Source organism: Cricetulus griseus, unplaced genomic scaffold (genome assembly GCF_003668045.3).
Source record: "Cricetulus griseus strain 17A/GY unplaced genomic scaffold, alternate assembly CriGri-PICRH-1.0 unplaced_scaffold_4, whole genome shotgun sequence".
NCBI classification, from domain to species: Eukaryota; Metazoa; Chordata; class Mammalia; order Rodentia; family Cricetidae; genus Cricetulus; species Cricetulus griseus.
Window position 1 is genome coordinate 602,061 of NW_023277141.1, and position 25,823 is coordinate 627,883.

Here is a 25,823-nt window from a genome sequence, read left to right on the forward strand (position 1 = left end):
TTACTTGTCATTTGAAGATGGATCAGGACCGAGGTCCCTCATCTTTGGAGATAAGGGTTTGGGGATACTGGCACGGTCAGAGTGACTTGTATAGGGGCACAAACAGCCAGACAGTTTCTATGGCACCAGAATGTAGTGGGACCACAGGAGTAAGGACAAGGTGGGCAGCTCCTCTTTGTCCTCAATGCTTCTGCCCAATGCCTCCTGGAACTCCTCCATAGCAGAAACTCATCTCATGCTCATTGCACATCTGGACCCTGGGATTTGGGGATGGGCTCCTCTGCCATAGGGAATAACAGTGGACCCAAGGTCTCCCAGTGAGGGTAAACACTGACTATGTGGGAAGACAGTAGGCCTAGGCGGCCATATTTCTGCATTGGTAGCTCCAGGAAACTGATGATCTAAAGAAGGCACCGGTGAGGAACGTTTCTGTGCACTGGTCCCGCTTTGGGAACCATGGGCTTCTCTCTTTGCTCCTTGGCAGACAGTTGGTACAGAAGCATTTGAAAGTATCTGAGGGGCACCAGGGTTCAGAAGTGCCATCTTACAGCCTTTCTTCTTCAAAGCCAGGCAGTGCTCTTCCACCAGCTGCAGGAGGAAAGTGGCATATAAGATTCATCCCAGGCTGGAAGGCTCAGGGGGCAAAATATTTGGGTAGAGGTAGCTAAGGGGATAGTCAACTGTCTCTTAATGTCAGAGACCGAGGGTCTGCTGGCTGACTTGCCTGGTTCCTTGCTGCTTTGCACTTCACTCCCTCTTCATGTCCATACCTGCATCACATTCTGGGTGAAGCCCCAGGCAGGATGCTTTGATTTGCTATAGGTCACACGGTTCTTATGAGCAGGATCCTCTACTTTCCCTGTCCACATGGTGTCCTTCAGCACCCCACTCTAATTGGGGTCCTCCTTGCCCCACCCAGTTTGCCTAATGTCTCCCTGTATCTTGGCTGCCTGGTGTCTGCTTGCCTCTTGCCTACCCATCACTTCTTTTTTTTTGTTGTCCCTGGTGTTCACCCTTCCCTAGCTACCTGTTCAACACTGAATTCTTCCTGATACTCCAACTCCTTCATTAGAGACAGTATTCCATTTCTGCCACAAATTGGAGGTGTATTATGTCCTCCACCTATAAACTGAAAGAGAAGAATTGAGTTTGAGTACTGGGGGGTAAAGGAAGTTCTATGTTGCTGCCAATTCATGATGACAACCAAGGCGCGGCACACACACACACACACACACACACACACACACACACACACACGATATATATATATATATATATATATAATATATATATATATCATATATATATGGAGAGAGAGAGAGAGAGAGAGAGAGAGAGACAAAGACATAGAGAGAGCTCTGAATGTAGGGAATCAGGCTCATATACAAGGACTGGGATGCCAAACTCAGAATCTGGCCTACACCATGGCTCCAGGTGCAGCTCACTTGGTCAATGAATTGTTTCTGGAAGCACAGCTCATCAATATAACTCAGGACTCCTGCATCTGAGTAGATGTCATCTTCTTCCTGCTCCCCGGCTCACTCTTCTCCTCTTCTTCATTTTCAGTGGGGTCTCCTGTGTATGACTGTGGAAGCCTCTCTAGCCAGTCCATAATATCCATGTACTCCTGCACAGCTTCAGCTTCAGGTGGAATTTCCATGGGTGCCTCAGTCTTTTGTAATTGCCTGTGTCTGAGTACTGGGAGGTGGGCAGAGTCAGTCATGGAACCAAACTTCATGGAGTTGCACACTAGGGGATAGGAAAACATGATGATACATAGATATGGTTTAGTTCCACCCTAATCATGCAATGTAGACCATAGTTCAGAGGAACCACAGTGGCCTAGGGTAAGCCAAACCTGAAGATCTTTTGTTGATATGTCTAGGACAGTCATGTGGGAGAGTATTTGGAGCCACCAATATTTCAGGTACGCTCCAAACTCAGGGGCCACGTCAGGATCATAAGGTGTTTGTGTCCTTAGAGAGGAAGAACAGAGATAATCAATGATGGTGGCCAGCTCAATGATTACCCAGATCAAGACTAAGTGTTGCAAGGTCCCCCTGGCTACATAGAAAATGCCCTAACCTGAAGGAAGAAGCCTATATTCAGGGCAAAAACACATTTTGACTGATTTCACCTCTGCATAGAGACCTAAAGGTATGTGATCCATACCTGGTTCCTCAAACACCTCAGGAGCTGGGGGCTTTGGGGGATCTTGCCTTGTGATTGTAAGAACTTGGCACTGGATACTTCTCATCATCTCCAGCCTTGAATTCTCGATCTCCAGCCTTGAAATCTCCTTCTCTTCTGCACTCTCAAATTCTGTAAACCTAAGATTGAGGGAGGGCAGGAACCAACCAAGAGATTACTTAAGATGACATTGTGTGCAGTGTCTGGTACAATCTCATGAAGTTGCTGATCTTGGAACATAACAACAGTTCTGGGGGCACACTATATACCTTGGTATTTGTGGGAATCACAAGAGTTTGAGGTGGCCCACGGAGGGATTTCTGATTCTGATTCTGTATTCTGATTCCATGTAAACAAAAGACCAACATTGGAACTGTGAAAACCACAGAGGCTCTCTAGGTGAGCTCTCTTCCCAACCATGCTGGGGTGAGTGGGATATCCAGGATAACTTTTTCTCAGATATATCAAGCAGTGAGACACCACTTCACCTATGAATGTTTCACAAGGATGAGATCCAATACCGCATAAGACACTAGTGTGTTTCCATTTTAAGCCTTCAGCAGTTTCTTCCCACTCTTCCTTGGGAACTCGTCTTGCCTGGACTTTTTGGGCATATTTTTTTATCCTTGGCAGCCAATTCAGACTGATTCTAAATGATGAGTTCTTCCTTACTGAGGCACCATCGGACTTGTCCATGGGAAATACATCTTATTTATGTGAGATAATTCTTGTTATTGTTTTTGTGGAATAACTATTCAATGAGATTTGGTGGATGAATGTAATCTTCCTAAGAAGGAGAACAATGAAATCATAAAATGAAAAGAATCACATTATCCAACAAAACATGAGTTTTCTATGGTGAAATTATTCAAGCAGAGTTTACATTACATTTATTAGTTTAGATTGAAGGATAATTGGACTTCACCCACTTGTTTGTATGAGATGATATCAGCAGCAGTACATAGATCATTATGCAGAGACGGCATCATTCATGAGTTGGTTGTGAGCCTGCAGAGATGTACATGTTCTGCACTGATCTTAGCCTACACTGAACCTTGACCCGACTGTGTATGTCTCTGTGTATTTGTCTGTGTCTCTGTCTATATCCCAATGTATCTCACTGTCTCTCAGTCTCTCTGTCTTTCACTCTTCAGCCTAGGTGAACACTTGCACATGTACCTGGTATGGACAGTTCTATGCCTGAACTGAGGATTGGTCAGACTAACTCAATCTGTCTCTGTCTCTCTTCTCAAATTGTACCTCCCTGTCTTTCATTGTTGCTGTCTCTCTGTCTCTGTCTCTGCAACCAGGATTGCATCCTGCATCTGCTCCTGGTCTGGTCTGGACAAGTCTGAGCCTGCTTTATGGGCAGCTGTGCATGTGAACTTTGTTTATCATGTCTCTCTCCTCTTCTCATCATTGACTTGAGTCACCATTTTCCTTCTCTCTCAAAACCTCTGATGCTATGGACAAGTACAGTGAAGGCACTATGCCAGCTTTCATGAGGAGCTGATTTCAGAAATGGGGATTGTAAGGTTGACCTTCTATAGAGAACTGAACCTGTCCCCGATTCTTCTTTTTGTCATCATTCTAGTGGTCAGAGTCTCCCCTTGAGTCGATAAATTTGCTGTTAAGTTACAAGTCGGATTCCAATAGAGTACAGAATGACCATCAAACCCATTGCACAGTGGCAAATTTGCAGTGTATTCCATTGGCCTTAAAATGCCCACCATTTTCAAAATACATGGATGCTCCCAGCCTTGTGGCTGCTATCATAATTAGCCTGCTAATGTGTCTAAAGTTTATGTTTTTCACAAAACTAAAGGATACTTGTAAGCTCAAGGGAGCCTAATAGGACCGATTTAAATAGTTCCCAAGATTCACTACAGATAAATAGAATTCAGCTTTTGGATGGTGCCAGTCCCGTATTTTTGTCCTCATTGCATGAACACGCTGTAACACCCCATGTCCCTTTCCCATACTACCTCCAATTCCAGCACAGAAGAAACATTGTTTTATAAACTTAACTTGTTCATTCCACACAGCTGACTACTTGCCAGTTCTAATAAGACCAGATAGTGTCACACAGGCCACATTGGGGCAGAGTCAGGAAATACTGCAGGATATGGCAGCACAAAACATGTTCAACTCCAAAGATTCTCAACACCCCCACCACAAACACATGAGCAGAAAGAAAGGTCTAGGATTTGAGGTTTTTATACCATAACCTGGCATGTCTAACACCCCACCATTTAATAATCAGTGAAGGTTGGAATGAAGTTTAGGCATCAGGGTTGTCTGCCCCTGCTTCCTTGGCATGATGCATTCAGGCGATTCTCTTGTCACTCCCGGCAAGCTCCTTTGTGTCGTAAGTCTGCAGGCAGTTGTAAAGAAAGACCCCGGGCAATCAACAATCATGCTCTCTAACTCTCTCTCTCTCTCTCTCTCTCTCTCTCTCTCTCTCTCTCTCTTTCTCTCTCTCTCTTTCTCTCTGCTCTCTACTTCCTGCTCAGGCTCTTAGATACTTTGTCTCTTCTCCTGTCTCTTCCACTCTCCCTCTCCCCCATGTCTGAAACACTATGATTAATGGACTCTCTATGCTTCATGTTCCATTGGTCAGGGTTCCATCTCCATAGTGAATATTTCCATTCCATGTAAACATAAGACGAACATTAGAGCTGTGAAAACCATGGTGGCTTTCTCTGTGAACTCTCTTTCCACCCATTTTGGGGTGAGTGGGAGACCCAGGATATCTTTTCCTCAGACATACCAACTGCTGCGACACCACTTCACCTATGAGTGATTCACAAGGATGAGATCCAACACCGAATAATCTGGGACACTAGTGTGTTTCCATTTTAAGCATTCAGCAGTTCTTCCCTCTCTTTATAGGATCCTCTTTTTGCCTGGTCTTTTTCCGCATTTTTTGTTTTGTACTTGACTGCAGTTCAGGGTGATTCTAAGTGTTGAGTTCTCCCTTCCTCACAAAGGCACCATTGACCTTGTCCATTGGAAATATATCTTATGCATATGGGATTGTTCTGGTTATTGTTTCTGTGGAAAAACTGTTCAAACACATTTGGTGGATAAATATCATCTTTCCGAATAAGAAGAACAATGGAATTCTAAAATGAAAAGACTTACATTACCCAACTAAAGATGAGTTTTCCATGGTTAACTTCCTTAAGCATGGTTTACATTCCATTTATTAGACTAGATTGTGGGATCATTGGACTTCAACAATTTGGTTGCATGACATGATATCAGCAGAATGACATAGTACATTAGGCAGAGACGGCATCTCTCACTGTCTCTCAGTCTCTATGTCTTTGACTCTGCAGCCTAGGTGAAAACCTGCACCTATACCTGGTCTGGACAGCTCTATGCCTGAACTGATCCTTGGTCAGTCTGACTCACTCTGTCTCTGTCTCTCTTCTCAAATTGTACCTCCCTGTCTGTCACTATGGCTGTTTCCCTGTCTCTGTCTCTGTCTCTGTCCTTGTCTCTGTCTCTTTCTCTGTCTCTTTCTCTGTCTCTGTCTCTGCAATGAGGCAGGGAATGTGCAGCTGCTCCTGGTCTGGTTTGGACAGTTCTCAGCCTGCCTTGTGCAAAGCTGTGCATGTGTACTTTGTTTATCGACTCTATCTCCTCTTCTCATCATTGACTTGAGTCACCATTTTCCTTCTCTTTCAATACCTCTGATGCTTTGGACAAGGACAGTAATGGATCTATGCCAATTTTCAGGAGGAGCTGATTTCAGAAATGGGGATTGTAAAGATGGCCTTCCATTGAGTAGGAAACATTTCCCAGATTTCTCTTTCTGTTATCCTGCTAGTGGTCACAGTCTCCCCTTGAGTTTATAAATTTGCTGTGAGTTCCATTTCCAACTCCAACAGAGTACCTCATGACAGGCAAACACATAGAACATTTGTAAATTTGAGGTGCTTTCCATTGGCCTGAAGATATCTGCCACTTTCCAAATACATGGATGCTCACAGCCAAGTGGCTTCTACCATTATTAGGCTGCTAATGTGTCTAAAGTTTATGTTTTCACAAACCTAAAAGAATTCTTGGAAGTGCAAGGGAGCCAAATCAAACCGATTCAAACAGTTCCCAAATTCACTACAGATAAATAGGATACATCTATTGCATGTTGCCACTCCCCTATTTTAATCTTCATTGCATGAAGTCTCTGGAACAACCCACATCCCCTTACAACCCTCCCCTGCAATTCCAGGATGGAGGAACCATAGGTTTCTAAACTTAACCTATTCATTGTACACTGCCGACTACTTGCCAGTTATAAGAAGAACCAGATAGTATCACAAAGCCTGGATTGGGGCAGAGCCAGCAAATACTGCAGGACATGGCAGCACAAAATATGGCTTACACACAAAGATTATCAACTCCTAAGATGCTCAACACACAACCACACATCAGCAGAAAGACGGGTCTAGAATATGAGGTCTTTATACCATAACCTGGCATGTCTAACACCCCACCATGTAATAATCTGTGAAGGTTGCAATGAGGTTAAGGAATCAACCTGGTCTGCTCCTGCTCACTTGGCATGGTGCATTCATGTGGTACTCTTGTTACTCTAGGCAAGGTCCTTAGGGTCATAAGTCTGCAGGCACTTTTAAACACAGTCCCTGTGCAATCATACTGTCTAAACTTTCTCTCTCTCTCTCTCTCTCTCTCTCTCTCTCTCTCTCTCTCTCTCTCTCTCTCTTCCGTTCTCTCTCTCACACACCTTCGCCTTCCCTTCTGCTATCTACTCTTCCTTTTACCTTCATCATCTCTTCTTGTATCTCCCTCACTCTCCCTCATCAGCCCTGTCAGAAACTATAGGGTTCATGGACTGTCTATGATTCATGTTCCACCTCTCACATTTCCTCCTCCATAGGTTACTTTCCCATTCCACATTAACAAAATGTGGAGGTGGAAAAACAGGGAGGATCTCTCTATGACTTCCTCCCCAAAGGGTAGGTAACCAAAGAGATATTTTCCTCAGACTAGCCACATGGAGCAATACCCATTCAGGCCAGTGTGTAGCCAAGAATGACGTCGACCACTGCATTTGCTTAGTCACCAGTGTGTTTTAGTTTTAAGCATTCCTCGGTTTCTCTCTACCACTTTTCAGACCCTTGTGTTCATTGGACTATATGGACAATTTTGTTCTGCCTTTGGCCACATGTTCAGGCTGAATCTTAGTTCTGAGATGATCCATAAGGAGCCACCTTCGAACTCCCTCATGGAAAATACCTCTTATGTTTACTGGTGCCTTCTGGCTACTATTCCCATGGAAAAATTGTTCACAGACATTTGTGGAAGAATGTCTTATTCCCTAAGAAGGACAAAAATGGAGTTAGAAAATGAAAATAGTCACATTTCCCAACAAAAGTTGAGTTTTCCATGGTTAGTTTCCTCCAGCAAGGTTTACATTCCATTTCTTAGACTAGAGTCAGGTATCATTGGACTGGAGCTGCTGGGCTGCATGAGGTGACCTCAAAGTAGGACAGAGTTCATTAAGCAGAGACAGCATTTTACATGAGTGGGGTGGCAGCCTGCAGAGCTGAACATGGTCTGTACTTGTCTCAGACTACATGGAGCCTTGGTATTTCTGTCTGTGTCTCTGTCTATATCTCATTGTCTCTCACTATCTCTCAGTCCCTCTGTCTTTGTCTCTGCAGGCTAGATAAAATCCTGTAGCTGTACCTGGTCTGGACTGGTCTATGCCTGAAATGAAGCTTGGTCTGTCTGTCTCTCTCTGTCTTTGTCTTTGTTTCTCAGGCAGTATCATTCTGTTTCTTACTTTTGCTCTCTCTCTTTCTCTATATCTGCATCCTGGGTTGGAGCCTTCAGCTGTACCTGGTCTGGTCTGTGTGTCTGTCTGTCTGTCTCAATCTGCGTTTCTCTCTATCTCTCAAATTCTCAATCTCTGCAACCTGGGCAGCATCCAGAAGTTGTAAATTGTCTGGTTTGGACATGTCTGTGCCTGAACTGAGGCTCAGTCAGTCTTACTCACACTCTCTCTGTCTCTCTTCTCAATCTCTACCTACCTGTCTTTCACTATTGCTGTCTCCCTGTCTCTATCTCTTTTTCTGAAGCCAGGACATGATCCTGCAGCTGTAACCCATCTTGTCTAGACAGGTCTCTGCCTGCCTTGTGGGCAGCATTGTTTGTGAACTGTGTTAGAGAGTCTCTCTTCTCTTATCATTGTCATGGGTCACCATTTTTCCTTCTCTCTCAAAATCTCTGAGGGTATGGACTAGGACAGCGAGAGAGCCAGACCAGTGTTCACAAAGTGCTTATCTCATAAATAGGGATCATAAGGTTGGCCTTCCATAGAGGATGAAACAAGTCACAATTTCTCACATTCATAGGATTCTAGTGGTCACAGTCACCCCATGAGTTGATAAATTTCCTCTTAGTTACATGTCTGATTCTGACAGAGTACCAAACAACATGTTAATCGAATTCACACTGGCAATATTGAGGTGCATTCCATTGGCCTGAAGATATCTACCATTTTCAAATACATGGATGCTTACAGCCAAGTGGCTTCTACCATAATTAGGCTGTTAATGTGTCTAAAGTTTATGTTATTCACACCCAAAGGATTATTGTAAGTTCAAAAAAGTCTAATCAGAGACATTCAAAGAGTTCCCAAGATTTACTACAGATAAAAAGGATTCAACTATTGCATAGTGCCAGTCCCCTATTCTCGTTCTCATGGCAGGAGCACACTGGAACAACCCAACTCTGCTTACCTTCCTCCGATCCAATTGCAGGAAGAAAGAAACATTGGTTTCTAAACTTAACCTATTCATTCTGCACTGCTGACTATTGGCCAGTGCTAAGGAGATCCAGAGAGTGTCACACAAACTGGAATGTTCCAGACCCAGCAAATACTTCAGAATATGGCAGCACCAAACATGTATTGCACACAAAGATGCAAAACCACAAAGATGTTCAATGCCCCCTCACCTCAGCAGGAAGCAGGGTCGAGAACTTGAGGTACTTATTCCCTAATGTGACATGTCTAACACCCCACCATTTAATAATCAGAGAAGTTGGAATCAGGCTGGTCTTCCCCTGGTCACATGGCATGATGCATTCAGTTGCTACACTGGTCACTCCAGGCAAGGTCCGAAGGGTCGTAATTCTGCAGGCAGTTGCAAAGGCAGACCAGGGACAAACATGCTCTCTCTCTCTCTCTCTCTCTCTCTCTCTCTCTCTCTCTCTCTGTCTCTCTGTCTCTCTGTCTCTCTCTGTCTCTGTCTCTGTCTCTCTCTGTATGTGTGTGTGTCTCACTTACATTCCTTTTTCTCTCTACTCTCTGCTCAGGCATTCTTTGCTCTCCTCCTTTTGCTCTTGCCGTGTCTGAAACTCTATGGATAATGGATTCTCTATTGTTCATGTTCCTTAGGTCAGGGTTCCATTTCCATAGTGAGAATACACTTCCATGTAAACAAAAGACCAACATTGGAGCTGTCAAAACCATGGAGGCTCTCTCTGTGAGCTCTCTTCCCACCCATGATGGGGTGAGTGGGAGACCCTGGATATCTTATTCTCAGACATACCAACCAATAAGACACCACTTCAACTATGAATGTTTCATAAGGATGAGATCCAACACCGCATAACCTGACTCTCCGGTGGGTTTCCATTTTAAGCATCGAGCAGTTTCTTCCCTGTCTTCCTTGGGACCTTCTGTCACCTGGAGTTTTGGGCATTTTTATTTCTGTCCTTGGCCCCCAATTCAGGCTGGTTCTAAGTACTGAGCTCTTCCTTATGAGGCACCATCGGCCTTGTCCATGGGAAATATATCTTATGTTTATGGGATCCTTATGGTTATTGTTTCTTTGGAAAAACTGTTTGAAGACATTTTGTGGATTAATGTAATGTTTCCTAAGAAGGAAAACAATGGAATTATAAAATGAAAAAAACTCACATTACCCAACTAGTTCAGAATTATATGGTTAAATTCCTCAAGCAGGGTTTACATTCCATTCATTAGCATGGAGTGAGATATCATTGGGCTTCAACAAATTGGTTGCATGAGAAGGTATCAGCAATAGGACAGAGTACCTTAGGCAGATAATGCATCCTTTGTGAGTTTGTTGTGAGCTTGCACAGCTTTACATGGTCTGCACTGATCTCAGCCTACAACGAGCCTTGGTCCGACTGTGTCTGTCTCTGTCCCTATGTCTCTGTCTATATTTCAATGTCTCACCCTGTCTCTCAGTCTCTCTGTTTTTGACTCTGCAGCCTAGGTTAAAACCTGCAACTGTTCCAGGTCTAGACAGGTCTACGCCTGAACTGATTCATAGTCACTCTGACTAACACTGTCTCTGTCTCTCTTCTTAAATTGTACCTCCCTGTCTTTCCCTGTTGCTATCTTTTTGTCCCTGTCTCTGTCTCTGTCTCTGTGTATGTCTCTGTCTCTGAAACCAGGAATGGATCCTGCAGCTGTACCTAGTCTCAATTAGTCAGGTCTTAGCCTGCCTTGTGGGCAGCTGTACATGTGAACTGTGTTTTTTCGATTCTGTCTCCTGTTCTCATCATTGACTTGAGTCACCATTTTTCCTTGTCTCTCATAATCTGTGAGGCTATGGACGAGGAGAGAAAGGGAGGTATTCCAGTGATCATGAGTAGCTGATTTCAGAAATGGGGATTGTAAGGTTGGCCTTACATAGAATATGAAACATGTCCCCAAGTTCTCTCTATGTCATCCTGGTAGTGGTCACAGTCTCCCCTTGAGTCGATAAATTTGCTGTGAGTTATAAGTCTGAATCCAACAGTGTATCGAATGACATGCTAACCCATTGCACAGTGGTAAACTAGGGTTGCATTCCATTGGCTTGAAGATATCTTCCACTTTCAAAATACATGAATGCTCACCGCCAAGTGCCTTCTACCGTAATTAGGATGCTAATGTGTCTAAAGTTTTTGTTATTCACAAACCTAAAAGATTCGTATAAGTTCAAGGGAGTCTAGACGGACTGATTCAAACAGTTCCCAAGATTCAATACATAGGATTCATCTATTGCCTGGTCCAGTCTCCCTATTCGGGTCCTCATGGCATGAACTCTCTGGAACAACTCACCTCTACTTACCATCCTCCCCTCCAATTCCAGCACAGAACAAACATTGGTTTCTAAACTTAACCTATTTATTCTACACTGCTGACTACTTGCCAGTTCTACAAGATCCAGATAGTGTCACACAGCCTGGATTGGGACAGAGCCAGCAAATACTGCATGATATTGCAGCAATAAACTTGGTTTACATAAAAAGATGTTCAGCCCCAAAGATGGAAAACACACTCCCCCACACACATCAGCAAGAAGAAGAGTCTAGGATTTGAGGTCCTTATAACCTAACCTGGTATTTCTAACACCGCACAATTTAATAATCAGTGAAGGTTGGAATGAGGTTTAGGCATCAGGCTGGTCTGCCCCTGGTCACCTGGCATGATTCATTCAGATGGCACTCTGGCCACTCCAGGCACGGTCCCTTGGGTCATAACTCTGCAGGCAGTTTTAAAGTCAGACCCTGGCCAATCATTCTCTCTCTCTCTCTCTCTCTCTCTCTCTCTCTCTCTCTCTCTCTCTCCTCCTGTTTTCTATTTTCTCTCTGTTCAGCCTCTTACATTCTTTGTCTATTCTCCTTTCTCTCACTCTCTCCCTCTGCCGCAGTATCTGAAAATCTATGGTTAAAGGACTCTCTATGGTTCATGTTCCATTGTTCAGGGTTCCATCTACATATCAAGTATTCCCATTCCATGTAAACAAAAGAACAACATTGGAGGTGTGAAACCACTGAGGATCTCTCTGTGAGCTTTCTTCCACTCATGCTGGGGATATTGGGAGATCCAGATATCTTTTTCTCAGACATACCAATTGGGGAGAAACCACATCACCTATGAAAGTTTAACAAGGAAGAGATTCACCACCGCATAAACTGAGACAATATTTTGTTTCTATTTTAAGCCTTGAGCAGTTTCTTCACACATTTTCTCGGGGCCTTGTGTTGCCTGGACATATTGGTCACTTTTTGTTCTATCCTTGGCCGCCAATTCAGGCTGATGCTAAGTGCTGAGTTCTTCCCTACCAAGGCATAATCGGTCTTGTCCAAGGGAAATACATCTTATGTTTACAGGATCATTCTGGTTATTGTTTCTGTGGAAAAAAACAGTTCAAACCCTTTTGGTGGCTGAATATAATCTTTCCTAAGATGGAAAACAATGGAATTATAAAATGAAAAGACTCACATTACCCAAGTAAAGGTGAGTTTTCCATGGTTAACTTCCTCAAGCAGGGTTTATATTCCATCCATTTATTAGACTAGACTACAGACGATTGGACTTCAAATAATTGGTTGCATGAGAAGATATTAGCAGTAGGACAGAGTTCCTTAGGCAGAGATGGCATCCTTCGTGAGTTTGTTGTGAGCTTGCAGAGCAGTACATGGTCTGCACTAATTTCAGCCTACACCGAGCCTTGGTCTGATTGTGTCTGTCTCTGTCTCTGTGTCTGTGTCTCTGTCTATATTTCAGTGTCTCTCTCTGTCTCTCAGTCTCTCTGTTTTTGACTCTGCAGCCGAGGTTAAAACTTGCTACTGTACCAGGTCTGTACAAGTCTACGCCTGAACTGATTCATGGTCATTCTGACTAACTCTGTCTCTGTCTCTCTTCTCAAATTGTACCTCCCTTTTTTCCCTGTTGCTATCTTTCTGTCTCTGTCTCTGTCTCTGTGTATGTCTCTGTCTCTGAAACCAGGACTGGATCCTGAAGCTGCACCTGGTCTCGATTGGTCATGTCTCAGACTGCCTTGTGGGCAGCTGTACATGTGAACTGTGTTTATTGAGTCACTCTCCTGTTCTCATCATTGACTTGAGTCACCATTTTTCCTTGTCTCTCATAATCTGTGATGCTATGGATGAGGACAGCAAGGGAGCTATGCCAGTAGTCACAATGAGCTGATTTCAGAAATGGGATTAGTAAGGTTCACCTTCCATAGAGAATGAAACATGTCCCCGATTACTCTTTGTAATTCTAGTAGTGGTCAGAGTCTCCTCTTGAGTCGATAAATTTGCTGTAAGTTACAAGTCTGATTCCAACAGTGTACTGAACTACATGCAATCCCATTGCACACTGGCCAATTTGAGGTGCATTCTATTGGCCTGAAGATATCTGCCACTCTCAAAATACATGGATGCTTACAGACAAGTGGCTGCTACCTCAAATAGGATTCTCATGTGTCTAAATTTTATGTTTTTCACAGACATAAAGGATTCAAAATGTTCACAAGATTCAATACAGATAAATAGGATTCATCTATTGCATGGTCCAGTCTCCCTATTCGGGTGCTCATGACATGAACACTCTGGAACAACCCACCTCCACTTACCATCTGTCCCTCCAATTCCAGGACAGAAGAAATAGTGGTTTCTAAACTTAACCTATTCTTTCTACACTGCTGATTACTTTCCAGTTCTAAGTTGATCCAGATATTGTCACACATCCCGATTTGGGGCAGAGCTAGCAAATACTGCAGGATATCGCAGCACTAAACATGTTTTACATGCAAAGATGTTCATTTCCAAAGATGCTAAACACCCCCCACACACACATCAGCAGGAAGAAGGGTCTAGGATTTGAGGTCTTTATACCCTAAACTGGCATGTCTAACACCCCACCATTTAATAATCAGTGAAGGTTGGAATGAGGTTTAGGCATGCATCATGTTGCTCTGCCCCTAGTCTCTTGGCATGATGCATTCAGGCAGAAATATTGTCATTTGAGGCAGGGTCCCTGGGTCGTATGTCTACAGGCCTTGTAAAGACAGACCCCGGGTAATGATGGTCTCTCTCTCTCTCTCTCTCTCTCTCTCTCTCTCTCTCTCTCTCTGACTCTCTCCTTCTGTTTTATCTCTGCTCTATGCTCAGGCTCTTATATTATATATGTCTCTTCTCCTGTGTCTACCACTGTCCCTCTCCCGCCATGTCAGAAACTCTATGGTTAAAGGACTTTGTATGGTTCATGTTCCATTGGTCCGGGTTCCATCCCCATAGCGAGTATTCTGATTCCATGTAAACAAAATACCAACATTGGAGATGTGAAAACCACGGAGGCTCTCTCTGTGAGCTATCTTCCCACCCATTCTGTGGGATACCCAGCATATCTTTTTCACAGACATTCCAACCGGTGAGACACCACTTCACCTATGAATGTTTCACAAGGATGAGATCCACATCCTATTAAGCTGAGACACTAATGTGTTTCGGTTTTAAGCCTTCAGCATTTTCTTCCCACTCTTTCTCAGGACCTTGTGTCACCTGGATTTTGAGGCATGTTTTGTTCTATCCTTGGCTGCCAATTGAGGCTGATTCTAAGTGCTGAGTTCTTTCTACCAGAGGCGCCATCAGTCTTGTCCATGGGAAATATATCTTACGTTTACAGGATGCTTATGGTTATTGCTTCTGTGGAAAAACTATTCAAAGACATTTTGTGGATGAATGTAATCTTTCCTAAGAATGAAAACAATGGAATTATTACATGAAAAGACTCACATTACCAACTAAATGTGAGTTTTCCATGGTTAACTTCCTCAAGTAGGGTTTACATTCCTCTTAGTAGTCTAGACTATGGATCATTGGACTTCAGCTACTTGGTTTCATGAGACGATATCAGCAGCAGGACACAGTTCATTAGGCAGAGAACGCATCCTTAATGAGTGGGTTGTGAGCCTGCAGAGCTGTACATGGTCTGCACTGATCTCAGCCTACACCGAGCCTTGTTCTGACTGTGTCTGTCTCAGTCTCTTTGTCTTGGTCTCTGTCTATATCACAATGTCTCTTACTGTCTCTCAGTCTCTAAGTCTTTGACTCTGCAGCCTAGATGAAAACCTGCACATGTACCTGGTCTGGACAGGTCTATTCTTGAACTGATGCTTGGTCAGACTGACTCAATCTTTCTCTGTCTTCCTTCTCAAATTGTACCTCCATGTATTTCATGGTTGCTGTCTCTCTATCTCTATCTTTATCTCTGCACCTGGACTGGATCATGCAACAGCACATAGTCTGTTCTGGACAGGTGTGAGTCTGCCTTGTGGGTAGCTGTGCATGTGACTGTGTTTATCGAGTCTCTCTCCTCTTCTAATCATTTACTTGAGTCACTATTTACCTTGTCTCTCAAAAACTTTGATGCTATGGACAAGGATAGGCAGGGAGCTATGCCAGCATTCATGAGGAGCTGATTTCAGAAAGTGGGATTGTAATGTTGGCCTTCCCTAGAGAATGATTCCTGTCCCAGATTTCTCTCTTTGTCATCCTGCTGAGTAATTCATTCCCAAGGCACCATTGGCCTTATACGTGGGAAATACATCTTATGTTTATGGGATCATTCTGGTTATTCTTTCTGTGGAAAAACTGTTCAAAGGCTTTTTGTGGCTGAATATAATATTTCCTAAGAAGGTAAACAATGGAATTATAAAATGAAAAGTCTCACCTTACACAACTAAATGTGAATTTTCCATGGTTAACTTCCCCAATCAGGGTTTACATTCCATTTATTAGACTAGACTGAGGGATAATTGGACTTAAACAACTTGGTTATATGAGATTATATCAGCAGCAGGAGAGAGATCATTAGGCAGAGAAGTCATCCTTCCAGATCGGGTTGTGAGCATGCAGAGCTGTACATGGTCTGCTCTGATATAAGCCTACACAGAGCCTTTGTCCAACTGTGTCTGTGTCCCTATCTACATCTCATTGTCTTTCACTGTCTCTCAGTCTTTCTGTATTTAACTATGGAGTCTAGGTGAAAACCTGAACCTGTACCTGGTCTGGACAGGTCCATGACTGAACTGAGGCTTGGTTAGTTTGACTCACTCCGTCTCTGTCTCTCTTCCCATTTGTACCTCCTTGTCTTTCACTGTTGCTGTCTCTCTGTCTCTATCTCTTTCTCTGTCTCTTTCTCTGTCTCTGCAACCAGGACTCAATCCTGCATCTTTACCTGATCTGGTATGGACAGTTCTCAGCCTGACTTGTGGACAGCTCTGCATGTGAACTATTAATCGAGTCTCTCTCCCCTTCTCATCATTGGCTTGAGTCACCATTTTTCCTTCTCTCTCATAATCTCTGTTGGTATGAGCAAGTAGAGTCAAGGCACTCTGCCAGGATTCAAGGGGAGCTGATTTCAGAATTGGGGACTGTAAGGTTGGCCTTCCATAGATAATAAAACATGTCCCCCATTTCTCTCTTTGACATCCTGATAGTGGTCAGTGTCTCCCCTTGAGTCGATAAATTTTCTATTGCAACAGAGTATTGAACTTCATGCAAACCAACTGCACAGAGGCAAATTTGATGTGCATTCCATTGGCCTGAAGATATCTGCCACTTTCAAAATACATGGATGCTCACAGCCTACTGGCTGCTACCATAATTTGGATGCTAATGTGTCTGAAGTTTATGATTTTCACAAACCTAAAGGATTCTTATAAAATCAAGGGACCCTAATTGGACCATTTTCCCAGTTGGAAATTGGGACCAGTTCCCAAATTTCACTACAGATAAATAGGATTCAGCTGTTTCATGGTTCCAGTCCCCTATTTTTGTCCTCATGGCATGAACATTCTGGAGCAACACACCTCCCCTTACCATCCTCGCCTCCAATACCAGGACAGAAGAAACATTTGTTTCTAAACTTAACCTATTCATTCTACACTTATGTCTCCTTGCCAGTTCTAAGAATATCCAGATAGTTTCACACAGCTCGGATTGGGGCAAAGCCAGCAAATACTGCAGGATATGGCAGCCCAAAACATGCTTTACACAAAAAGATGTTCAACCCCAAAGATGCTCAATAAACCCCCTCATCAGCAAGAAGAAAGTCTATGATTTGAGGTCCTTATACCCTAACCTGGCATTTCTAACACCCCACCATTTAATAATTTGTGAACTTTGGAATGAGGTTTAGGCATCAGCAGGTCTGCCCGTAGTCACCTGGCATGATGCATTCAGGCGGTACTCCTGTTAATCCAGGCAGGGTTCGTTGGGTCATAAGTGTTCAGGTAGTTGCAAAGACAGACCACGGCCAATCAGACTCTCTCTCTCTCTCTCTCTCTCTCTCTCTCTCTCTCTCTCTCTCTCTGTGTGTGTGTGTGTGTGTGTGTGTGTGTGTGTGTGTGTCACTCATCTGCTTTCTCTCTGCTCTCTGCTTAGGCTGTTACATTCTTTGTCTCTTCTCCTTTCTCTCCCACTCTCCCTCTCCTGCCATGTTTGAAACTCTATGGTTAATGGACATACTGTGGTTCATATTCCATTGCTCAGGGTTCCAAATCCATAGCGAGTATTCTCCTTCCATGTAAACAAAAGACCAATATTGGAGCTGTGAAAACTATGGAGCCTCTATCTATGAGGTCTCTTCCCACCCATACTGGGGTTAGTGGGAGACCCAGGATATCTTTTTCTCAGACAAACCAACTGGTGAGACACCACTTCACCTATGAATATTTCACAAGGATGAGAGATCCACTACCACATAAGCTGAGTACCTTGTGTGTTTCCCTTTTAAGCCTTCAGCAGGTTCTTCCCTCTCTTTCTCGGGACCTCGTGTCGACTCGACTTTTTGGCCATATTTGTTCTGTCCTTGGCTGCCAATTCAGGCTGATTCTAAGTGCTGATTTCTTCTTTAGCGAGGCTCCTTCGTCCTTGTCCATAGGAAATAAATCCTATGTTTTCAGGATCCTTCTGTTTATTGTTTCTATGGAAAAATGTACAAAGACATTTTGTGGATGAATGTAATCTATCTTCAGAAGGAAAACAATGCAATTATAAAATGAAAAGATTCATATTACCCAACTAAAGGTGAGTTTTGATGGTTACCTTCCTCAAGCTGGGTTTACATTCATTTTATTAGTCTAGAATGAGGGATCATTGGACTCCAGCAACTTGGTTGCATGAGATAATATCAGCAGCAGGACATAGTTCATTAGGCAGAGAAGGCATCCTTCATGTGTGGGTTGTGAGTCTGCAGTGCTGTACATGGTCTGCACTGATCTCAGCCTACACTGAGCATTGTTCTGACTGTGTCTGTCTCTGTGTCTGTGTCTCTGTCTATATCTCAAAGTCTCTCCCTGTCTGTCACTCACTCTGTCTTTGAGCCTGCAGCCTAGTTTAAAACCTGGTCTTGACAAGTCTATACCTGAACTGAGGCTTGGTCAGTCTGACTCACTCTGTCTCTATCTCTCTTCTCAAATTGTATCTCCCTGTCTTTCACTGTTGTTGTCTTTCTGTATATATTTCTGTCTCAATCTATGTCTTTGTCTCTGCAACCAGGACTGGATCCTGTAGTTGCACCTGATCTGGTCTGGACAGGTCTTAGCCTGCCTTGTAGGCATGCCTTGTGTGCATGAGAACTGTGTTTATCCAGTCTCTCTCCTCTTCTCATCATTGACTTGTATTACCCTTTTTGCTTGTATCTCAAAATCTCTGATGCTATGGACGAGGACAGTGAGGGAGATATGCCAGCGTTCATGAGGAGCTGATTTCAGAAATGGGTATTGTAAGCATGGCCTTCCATAGAGAATGAAACATGTGCCCAATTAATCTCTTTGTCATCCTGCTAGTGGTCAGAGTCTCCCCTTGAGTTGATAAATCTGTTATAAGTCACAAGTCCAATTCCAACAGAGTACCGAAAGACATACTAACCCATTGCACAGTGGCAAATTTGAGGTGCATTCCACTGGCCTGAAGATATCTGCCACTTTCAAAATACATGGATGATTACACACTACTGGTTGCTATCATAATTAGGGTGCTTATGTGTCTAAAGTTTATGTTTTTTGCAAACCTAAAACATTCTTGTAATTTCAAGGGAGCCTAATTGGACCGATTCAAACAGTTCCTAAGATTCACTACAGTTAAATAGGATTCAGCTATTACATGGTGCCAGTCCCCTATATTGTCCTCATCACATGAACACTCTGGAACAACCCACCTCCCCTTACCATAGTACCTTCCAATTCCGGGACAGAAGAAACATTAGTTTCTAAACTTAACCTATTCATTCTACACCGCTGACTACTTTCCAGTTCTAAGAAGATCCAGATAGTGTCACACAGCCCAGATGCATCAGAACCAGCAAATACTGCAGGATATGGCAGGACAAAACATGCTTAACACAAAAATGTTCAACCCCAAAGATGCTCTACATACAACCACATCCACATGAAGGAGAGTCTACGATTTGAGTTCCTTATAGCCTAACCTGGCATAGCTAACACCCCACAATTTAATAATCAGTGAGGTTGGAATTGGTTTAGGCATCAGAATGGTTTGCCCCAGGTCACCTGGCATGATGCACTCAGGGAGTACTCCAGTAACTCCAGGGAGGGTACCTTGAGGAGTAAATCTTCAGGCATTTGTAAAGACAGACCCTGTGCACTCATGCTCTCTAACTCACTCTCTGTCTCTGTGTATCTTTCTGTCTCTCTGTGTGTGTCTCTGTAACTCTCTCACTTACCTTCTGTTTTCTCTCTGCATTCTGCTAAGGCTGTTACATTCTTCGTCTCTTCTCCTTCCTCTCCCACTCTCCCTCTCCTGCCATGTCTGAAACTGTATGGTTTATGGACTCTCTATGGTTCATGTTCCATTGGTCAGGGTTCCAAATCGATAGGGAGTATACTACTTCCATGTAAACAAAAGAACAATATTGGAGCTTTGAAAACCATGGAGGCTCTCTCTGTGAGCCCTCTCCCACCAATGCTGGGGATAGTGGGAGACCCAGGATATCTTTTTCTCAGACATACCAACCGATGAGACACCACTTCACCTATGAATGTTACACAAGAATGAATTCCAACCCCACATAAGTTGAGTCACTAGTGTGTTTCCATTTTAAGCCTTCAGTAGGTTCTTCGCACTCTTTCTCAAGACCTCATGTCGACTGGACTTTTCAGGCATTTTTCTTCTGTCCTTGGTCACCAATTCAGGCTAGTTCTAAGTGCTGAGTTCTTCCTTACTGAGGCACCAGTGGCCTTGTCCATAGGAAATACTTTTTATGTTTACTGGATCCTTCTGCTTATTATTCCTGTGGAAAAACTGTTCAAAGATTTTTGCTGGATGAATATAATATTTCCTAAGAAGGAAAACAATGGAATTATAAAATGAAAAGACTCACATTACCCAACTAAAGGTGAGTTTTCCATGATTAACTTCCTCAAGCGGGGTTTACATTCCATTTGTTAGAATAGACTGAGGGATCATCGGACTTCAGCAACTTGGTTGCATGAGATGATATCAGCAGCAGGACAGAGTTCATTAAGCAGAGAAAGCATCCTTCTTGTGTGGGTTGTGAGCCTGCAGAGATGTACATGGTCTGCACTGATCTCAGCATACACCGAGCCTTGGTATGGCTGTGTCTCTGTCCTTGTGTCCATGTCTCTGTCTATATCTCATTGTATCTCACTGTCTCTCAGTCACTTTGTCTTTGACTCTGCACCTAGGTGAAAACCTACACCTGTACCTTGTCTGGACAGGTCTATGAATGAATTGAGTCTTAGTCAGTCTGACTTATTCAGTCTCCTTCTGTATTCTCAAATTGTACCTCCCTGTCTTTCACTGTCATTCTCTGTGTCTCTTCTATGTCTCTGTCTCTTCAAGAATGACTTGGTCCTGCATTTGTTCCTGGTCTTTTCTCGATAGGTCTCAGCCTGCCTTGTGGGCAGCTCTGCTTATAATCTGTGTTTATCCAGTCTCTCTCCTCTTCTCATCATTGACATGGGTTAATGTTTTTCCTGATCTCTTACAATATCTGATGCTATGGACGAGGACACTGAGGGAGCTACGCCAGCTTTATTTCAGAACTGATATCAGAAATGGGGATCTTAAGGTTGGCCTTCCAAAGAGGATGAAACATGTCCTTAGTTTCTCTCTTTCTCAGCCTGGTAGTGGTCACAGTCTCCTGATGAATCCATAAATTTTCTGTAAGTTACATTTCCAATTCTTTCAGAGTACTGTACGACATGCTAACCCACTGCACAGTGGCAAAATTGAGGTGCATTCCGTTGGCCTGAAGATATCTGCCACTTTCAAAATACATGGAGGCTTACATCCCAGTGGCTTCTACCATAATCAGGCTGCTAATGTGTCTAAAGTTTATATTTTTCACAAACCCAAATGATTCTTGTACGATTAAGGGAGCGTAATAGGACCAATTCAAACAGTTGCCAAGATTCAGTCAGATAAATAGGATTCAGCTATTACATGGTGCCAGTCTCCCCATTCTCATCCTCATGGCATGAACACTCTGGAACAACCTGCCTACACTTACCATCCTCCCCTCCAATTCCAGGTAGGAAGAAACATTGGTTTCTAAACTTAACCTATCCATTCTACACTGCTGATATCTTGCAAGGTATAAGAAGATGCAGATATTGTCATCCAGCCTGGACTGGGACATAGCCAGCAAATACTGACAGATGTTGCAGCACAGAAGATGGTTACCCACAAAGATGTTCATCCTCAATGATGGTCAACGCCCCTCACATCATCAGGTAGCAGTGTCCAGAAATATATGTCCTCATTCCCTAAGCTTCCAAGTCCAACTCCCCACCTTTTAATAATCAGTAAAGGTGGGAATTAATGATCTAGGCATCGTGATTGCCTGCCCTAGTCACATGGAAGGATGCACTCAGGCGGTACTCTGGTCAGCCCAGGCAATTTTCCTTGCCCAATTCTGGAGGAAGGTGTAAAGACCCTTTTACAAGACAGACCCTGGCCTACTCATGCTCTCTTTCTCTTACTCTGTCTCTCTCTTTCTCTTACCTTCCCCCTCCTCTCTGTACTCTGCTTTCCTGTCTTATTCTTAGCCTCTTTGTCTCTTCCCCGATCTACCCCTCTCTCACACTCCTGCCCTGTTATTAACTCTATTGTTTATGGACTCTCCATATTTTCTGTTCCATTGCTCAGTGTTCTGTTGCCATATCGAGCTTCCACTTCCTTGGAAACAAAAGAATAATAATGGAGCCTTGAAAACCAGGGAGGATATCGCTGTGAGCTCTCTTCCCACCAATGCTGTGGTGAGATAGGGACTGAGGAGATATTTTTCTCAGACAAACCCACTGCTGAGATACCCTTTCAGGTAGGTTGTTTCATAAAGATGAGGTCCACCACTGCATTTGCTGAGTCATGTTGTATTTCTCGTTTAAGCCTCCAGTGCGTAATTCCCACTGCTTTTTAGTTCCTTGTGTGGCATCCACTGTTAGGGCATATTGTGTTAAACTCTTGGCTTTGAGTTCAGGCTGACTCCGATTTCTGGGATTGTCTGTACCGAGCCACACTGGGCCTTGCCCATGTGAAATTCATCTTATGTTTACGGGAACCTTCTGGGGACTCTTCCGTGGAAAAACTGTCCAAAGTCTTTTGTGGATGAATGTCATCTTCCCTAAGAAGTACAACAATGGACTTAGAACATGAAAAGACAATTAAAAAAAATCAAGTTGAGTTTTCCATGGTTATTTTCCTCCAGCAAGGTTTAAGTTCTATTTCTTATACTACACTGAGGGATAATTGGACTGCAGCTACTTGTTTTATGAGATGACTTAAGCAGCCAGACAGAATTCATTAAGTAGAGAGGCATCCTCCATGAGTGGGGTGGGATACTGAAGAGTTGTACCTGGTCTGTAGTAGGCTCAGCATTCACTGAGCCTTGGTCTGTCTGTCTGTTTGTCTTTCTCTCTCTCTCACTCTCTATCTCTCACTGTCTCTGTCTCTGTGTGTCTCTGTCTTTCACTGCCACTGTCTCTGAACCTGAGTGCGAGCCTGCAAAACTACCTGCTCTGCAATGGGCCTGCTTACTACACTGAGCCTTATTCTGTCTGCCTCTGTCTCTGTTTTGCTATCTCAGTCTATATCTCGTTCTCTCTCAGTGTCTCTCAGTCTCTCAGTTTTGTCCCCATAATCTTTGTGAAAACCTGCAGCTGTATCTGGTTTGGAATTTTCTCTGCCTGAACTGAGCCTTGGTCTGTCTGACTCTCTCTGTCTCTGTCTTTGTCTCTCAGTCTGTATCTCTCTGTCCATCTCTGTCACTGTCTCTGTGTCTGTTTCTGTCTCTGTAGCCAGGGTTAGAGCCTGAAGCTGTACCTGCTCTGGCGTGTCTCTCTGTCCGTCTCTCACTCTCAGGCTCTCCTTCTATGTCTTTCTCTCTCTGGCTCTGCAACCTAGCTGTGATCCTGCAGCTGTATATGGACTGTCCTGGACAGGTCTCAGCTTGGCTTGTTGGCAGCTATGCATGTGGCCTGTAGCTAGTGAATATAGCTCCTCTTCTCATCAATGACTTGGGTCAAATTTCCTCCCTCTCTCTCAAAATCTATGATGCTATGTACAAGGACAGGGAGGGAGCCTGAAGAGCTGTACTTGCTGTTCACTGGTTTCAGCCTACACTGTGCCTTGGCCTGCCTGTCAGTCTCTCTCATTCTCTGTCTATATATCCCTGTCTCTGTCTCTGTGTGTGTCTCTCACTGTCACTGTCTCTGCAGCCTGGGTGGGAGCATGCAACTCTACCTGCTCTGCCCTGGGCCTGCCACGGCGCTGAGTCTTGGTTTCTGTCTCTGTCTCTGTCTCCATGTGATACTTCGGTGCTACTCTTGGCCTATAATGTGCCTTGGTCTGTCTATTATCTCTCTGTCTCTTTGTCTCTGTATCACATTGTCTGTCACTGTCTCTCAGTGTCTCTTTACCTCTGTCTTTGTCTGAGAAGCCTGTGCAGCCTGTGCAGTTGTACATGGTCTGGACTTGTCTCTGCCTGAGCTGAGCCTTGTTCTGTCTGTCTCTCTTTGTCTCTATCTCTCTGTCTCAGTCTGTATCTATCTGTCTCTCACTGTCACTATCTCTTTCTCTCTGTCTCTGTCTTAGCAAGGTAGTTTAGAGCTTGTAGCTATTAATGAATATGTACAGCAGACCACTTACTGAACATATCAGCAGCACAGACACTCAGATTCACAATTAGTAATGGGGCTTCCTAAAATTAAGAATATTCTTAAAGGCAAAAAATCATAGTCAACAAGACAAGACAGCATGCGACAATGCGCAAAGATCTTAACTATCCTCACATCTAGTCAAGGGCTGATTTCTAAAATATACAAAGAACTGAATAAACTGAATAAACTTGTCAATAAAAACCAAATAATCCAATTAAAAAGTGGGGTACAGAACTAAATAGAGAATACACAATAGGGTATTACTTATAATCTAAGAGTAAATCTAGTAATAAAGATTTGCAGCATGTCATTCAAAGACTATATTTATTGAAATTAGGTTCCCCTATGTTGGTTAACAGTTCCAGGTGCTTGGAAATGCTGGACATTTTGTCACACTCTTATTTGAAGAATCAACTCCATTGTAAGGTGATATTAAAATTGTACAATGGCATATGTTTTAGGATATTAAAATACCCAAGTGCAAAATTTCATCTCAGGTGATCCTTCTTTCTGTGGCCATGATATGGGCAGAAAGATTTCTGTCCCAGTTGCCTGGAAACACTTCTGATCTGTCTGTCACAATCTATTACATCTTCAGATATAAGCCAACCACACCCATTCATGACCTTACAATATATCTTCCTGGACTTTGTCAAAAGGCACAAATTTATTTAAGGTTTTAAGTATTTTTACTTCTGCTGCCCCTCAGTAAGCTACTATGGCTTCAGTCCAGTACACATGTAAGTATATGCATCATTATACCATTATACTATTCCAGTTGAATGTTGACCACTTAGATGTATCCCATATGCTGTGGATCCAAAAATGGAGATAGCCCCAAGTTGCTTCTTCTTTTTTTTGAAGATTTAATACTTCATGGTGATGCACTCATATATTTTGTTACCTTAATTGTTGTACTTTTAGCCTTTTTATTCCATTTTGTATTTAATTTGGAAAAAAGATAGTTTTAAATGTCAATCCCAGATCTCTCTCCCTCCCCTGATCCCCTGACACACACTAATACCATAACTCTCACATAACATTTCTGCTCCCAAAGGAGAGTGAGGTCTTCCATGTAGGTTCTTCAGAGACTATCATATCTTTTGTAATAGGGTGTAATCACTCCCCCGTAGTCTAGGCTGAGGGAGTTTACCTCTATGTGAAATGGGCTCCCATATCCATTCCCAAGCTAGGGCTAAGTACTGATCTAGATTTCTCAGGCTTCCTCACTGTCAGGCTAATTTGTGCATTCTGGATCAACCCATGCTACTTACCAGTGAACACTGTGGGGACATAGAGCTCCCCTTTATTCAAGTCAGCTATTTCTGTATGTTTCAGCAGCCTGTTATGCTCCACTTTGCTCATCACTCCTCCTTCTCTGCAACTCAATGATCCCAGGTTAGTTCAGTGTTTAGGTGTGGGTGTCTGCATCTACTTCCATCATCTGCTGGATGAAGAATCTAGGTTGGCATATAAGTTAGGGACCAATCTCATTATGAGGGGAGGGTATTTCATGTAGCCTCTCCTCTGTTGCTTAGATTTTTCGTTGGTGTCATCTTTGTAGATCTCCACACATTTCCCTAGTGTCTGATTTCTCTGTAAACCTAAAATGTCTTCCTTCACTAGGGTATCTGTTATCTTGCT

At 43.3% G+C, this 25,823-nt stretch overlaps 1 pseudogene; it reads right to left on the reverse strand.

The window, feature by feature from the left end:
* LOC113837599 lies at positions 1-25,544 on the reverse strand (annotated as a pseudogene).
* Between the last annotated feature and the right edge of the window lie 279 nt (positions 25,545-25,823).